The sequence below is a fragment of the Amblyomma americanum genome, chromosome 9 (assembly GCF_052857255.1).
Source record: "Amblyomma americanum isolate KBUSLIRL-KWMA chromosome 9, ASM5285725v1, whole genome shotgun sequence".
Lineage (NCBI taxonomy): Eukaryota > Metazoa > Arthropoda > Arachnida > Ixodida > Ixodidae > Amblyomma > Amblyomma americanum.
Window position 1 is genome coordinate 38,726,013 of NC_135505.1, and position 4,817 is coordinate 38,730,829.

Genomic DNA, 4,817 nt, shown 5'->3' on the forward strand with positions numbered 1-4,817 from the left:
GGCTAATAAGGAAATTGCACAAGATATCAAGACAACATACACAAACGTTCTTGAGTTGCGGGACAAGTGGGATGAAACATGCAGGCTGGCGCATCAAGGCCTGGAAAGGGCGCGCGAACGCTATAAGGAATACTATGAAAAGAAAGCCACTCACAAAAATCTTAATCCGGGCGACAGGGTTCTTATCCTGATATACATGGATCATAACAAGTTGCTGATGCAGTGGAAGGGCCCTTACCTTGTGACGCATAAGAAAATTGAGTTGGATTATGTGTTATTTATAAATGATACAAAGAAGATTTTTTGTCTAAATATGTTGAAGAATTATGAAAAAAGAGGTCCCGTACGGCGGTACACCCCGAAGGTAGCATGCTCGGTAGTGGACGAGGACAGATGATGTTGAATAGGTGCCCATGTGCAGTGGGAAGAAGAGGGCAGGGTGGGATCAGGCACTAATTAACCCCAATATGAATGAAGACAGGCGATCACAGCGCTACTTCAAATCAACGGGGAGGTGTTTTCAGATGTGCGGGGCAAACTGGAGGTCATTTGTTGCAAATTAGACCTCTCTACAGATTGAGCCAACTAAACGGCTCTAGCTATTTCTGGATGGTATGTTTTTGGTGTTGTTGCTGACTTGTTCTTGCTATTGTTATGAGATTATATAAGACAGTGTGTTGTGGGCGGTAACTTGCATTTTAAGTACTCTGTACGGACAACGGCACTGGTGGTTAATGTTTCGAAAATGCAGTTTGGTGGGTTGTGTTAGTGGTGCGCTTTTGGTGTGTGCTGAACATGTGCGGTGTTTAGTGCTCTGGGTCCAGAATCGCCACAGAAGTTAGTCGGTCGGATGGAAGACTTGAAGATGAGGATAACGTAATCACTTTCTCACGAAAAACATATTGAGAGATGGGGCCCTTGTCACATATATTAGGGCGTCTGAAATAAAAGTACAAAGGAAAGAAGTTTTAAGAAGACAAAGAGGATAGCGATAAGGCTGAAGTGGAATAACCGAAGACTAAAGAAGATGAAGAAGACGCATTCGGTGAGGTGGAGAGAGGTGATTGGTGCAGAATAGAAGAAGAAGAGTGGGACGACAAGGCTTACGTGGACTGCTTCTTTTTCATTTTCTCCTTTTTGTCTGTGCCTGCTTGCTCCTCTTCTGGGGTGATAGGGCGCGGGACGAGGGCTTAATGTCTTCTTCTCCTTGCCAGGGGTTTTCGCCTTGGTCGGCATCTCTTCCTCAAGACCAGCTCCCAATTGATCTCTTTTTCCGCAGTGGAGTTGCGAGCATTCCGGTCGCTTTAGTGCCTTCCGATGGAGGCGTTCTCCGACTGAACAATCCGGAGGCAGTACATTGGCTCTTAAATCCAGCTCCAAACACTTCATGCGGATTACTGATGTCCGGCAGTTCGGCAGGGGTGGTATTTTGTGCAGGTCACCAGATAAATACTGAATGGAAGACCATCTAAAGTGTACCACTTTCGCCAAGCACCCGGTGATCGCATTCCGCGTCATCTAGCGTGTCCCAAAGGCTTGGTCCGAGGGCTCGACTCTCGATTGAGCCCTGTGGAAACGCTTGAGAACCTCTCGCCTGCAGGAGTGATTGCTGTCCATCGATGCAGCAGGATTGTTGACGGAGTAAAAATTCCTACGAAGTCCGTCATTGCCACATTTGCAGGAATATTTTGCATGTCAGAGATTAAAATCTGGTTATTAGTTTTTCGAGAAGATGACTTTAACTCTCGGCCCCTTCAGTGTCAAAACTGCTGGCGATTCGGCCATAAGGGCAAAGCCTGCAATTCGGCCTTACGCTGCTGTGCCTGTGGGGAACGTCATTGCAGAGAGGAATGTTCAGAACAGCAAGAGAAATGTTTGTGTAGTGGTGCTCACCCTGCTGATTCGCCTGACTGTCCTGCACGAGCACAAGAAGTTCAGGTGCTTGAGCTTTTAGACGAGCGCAGATGCACGCGGAGAGAGGCTTTTGCCGCAGTCAAGGAGAGAGCCTCAGGCTACTCTAGTGTGTCCGCTATATGCCCACCCATAATGGATTCTAGTTGGTCCCAGGCTATTACAGCGGCAGTTGAGAAAGCTGTGGCAAATGCAATGGATCGCATTATGGAAACCGTATCAACGTGCATTTCGCAGGTCATAGCTGCTCAGATGACCAATCTTCTGCAGGCGTCCACCGCTCCGCTCTTGCCTTGCTTGGCATTGGAGGCTACTCCTTCTGTAGTAATCGATTCCGCTCCACAGGGCCAAAAACAATGTGAGCAACAAAAGACCTCTCAGGCCTCTCCTTTGAACAGCGTTATGGACGCATCCTCTATGAACTGTATGGATATGGAGTCTAATCTCCGCGCCCAGAAACGAAGTCGTTCTCCTTTGAATATTGTTGGTCCATCTTGCCCCCAGTCAAAGACAAATAAAAGTAACGCAAGTCAAAATGCTCAGATTTAGTTTAGTTGAACCAGATTTAGTTGCTTTACAGGAAACATGGCTAACTACAAATTTCAATTATAGTCTCAAGGATTACTGTCCGTTCGGGCGTGACCGGTCATCACGAGGGGGAGGGTTGTTAGTGCTCATCTCTGCAAAGTTTTGCCACAGGCCATGCATTTCTTTCCCATATGTTGACAATGAATGTGAAATCCTTGCGGTTGACCAGTGTCCTAGGTCAACAGCCCTTTACGGTAGCTAATGCATATTTCCTGTCTGGTGTGCGTAACATTCGGCCCCTTGACTCACTCATGTCTATTAGCCGATCTCAGGTTCTATTACTTGGAGACGTCAATTCGCGTCACGTGACGTGGGGTTTTAAAACAGACAGGTTTGGTTCTGGACTATTTGATTGGGCTGCTGAAAACAACTTGATCCTCCACAATTCCGCATTGCCTACGTTTGTTCGGAGTCAATGCCGCTCTGCCTTCGATTTAACCTTTTCCTCCTCAGGAGTCTGTGTTATGTCTTGGGCGCCTGTTGACTGTGCAACAAACAGTTATCAGCTACCGATTAGTTTTAAGTTTGCGTGTAAATTAACTCTTCCTGAGCGACATCAGCGCACGGTAATAAATTACAGTTGCTTTAAAGACACGCTAAAATCAGCCCTCCAAATCACTTCATACCCTTGCGATCAGACAAGTGCCGATAGCAAGGCTGCACATCTATGTTCAGTACTGGACATGCAAGGCAAAAGTCTGAATTTTTGATTACGGGAGCCAAGGGTGCAACCGCGAACAATTGTTGAAATGCCGAGTGCACGCGTGCATACAGACGACAGAAAGCAGCTTGGAAGAAACTTCTCATCAATCAATTCCCACAAAATTGGTTGGATTATAAGCATGCTGCAGCAACATTTGAGCGCACTGTCGCCCGTGCAAAGAAGGAGTATAATACAAATAAATAAGATTTACTTTCACAATCAGGAAATAAACGAGCTTTGTTTATTTCACGAGGCGCCGCAAGGTGATTCCACCGGCTGCCAACATTGAATCCTTCGTTCAGTCCCCTGCTGACGTCGCAAAAGACTTAGAGGACATTGCGTGTAGCCTAGAGCTACACTTTACATCTGCTCTACCTTCTCCTGCTAAATTCACATGCACCTCAAGTGATTTCACTGAGGTCTCAATGCCTGAGATGTCGCAAATTGTTCTGCACTTATCCCCAGCGGCTCGTGGCCCCGATAAGATCACTTCATCTTTGGTTGGTTGGTAATAACTTTATTCAAAAGTTCTGCAGGGCTTTCGCCGACGGGGCGTTAGGTCTCTCACGTGGGGACGTCAAGGTGTGGCCTCGCCGTCGCCTCGCGGGCCTGCTGGACGGCCCAGAGTTGGTCATCGAGACTGGGGCTGCGCATGGCAGCGGCCCACCGTGGCGGGAGGGTTCCGGAGTTAGCACTGTCAGGGTTTTTGCTACAGTCCCAGAGCATGTGGGGTAAAGTTGCTATTGCAGTGTGGCAGACCTTGCATATATTCGTCGGGTATGTTCCGGAGTAGAGTCTGGTATTGTGCCGGGTTGGGGTACGTGAGCGTCTGCAGTTGTCTGAGGGCCACCGCGTGCGCCCTGTTCAGCTTGTCATTGGGCGGAGGGAAGGTTCGGCGGGCCAAGCAGAGGGCCTTGGTTATTTCGTTGTATGTGGTCAAGCTGTCTTTGGTGCCGTCCCGTGGACGACGGTCGCCGGCGAGGTTCGCGACCTCGCGCGCCTTGGCGTGTGCCGTCTCGTTTCGGTTGCGATATGTGTTCGATACTGCTCCCCTGAGCGCCGGGAACCACTGGATTCTGGTTTTAAAAGCTTCCTCCCACTGGACTTTTCGATTGCTCAGGATTCGGGCCGCTGACTGAGAGATACATCCTTTGGCGAAGTTTTTGACCATTTGGCGCGAGTCGCATTGATCTGTGGTGCACGTCGGATCCGTGAGGGCGAGGTTTACCGCAACCACGAATCGCTAGCGTTCTACGTATTCCGCGGCGTCAACCTACCTTGTCCCCGTTTCGTCTCCTTGGCTGTGTAGGAGAGCTCTGGCCCTGGCCACTCTTCTTCCCCGGTTGTGTTCTGGGTGGACGTTCCGTGGAACCGGGTCGACTCTTAAGGTTTGTCTGATCACGTCCGGAACAGCGAATTTCTGGCCTTGTTGTGCATGGTAAGGGATGCCGACACTTTCCATGATCTGGCGTCCTGCTCTCGTACCCGCCAATCTTTCTAGTTGTGAATTGCACTGTGCCTCGGCGATTTCGATAAGCGTGTTGTGAAGCCCGAGTTGAAGCAAGCGTTGCGTGCTGGTGGACTCGGGTAGACCCAGTGCTATCTTGTATTGCCT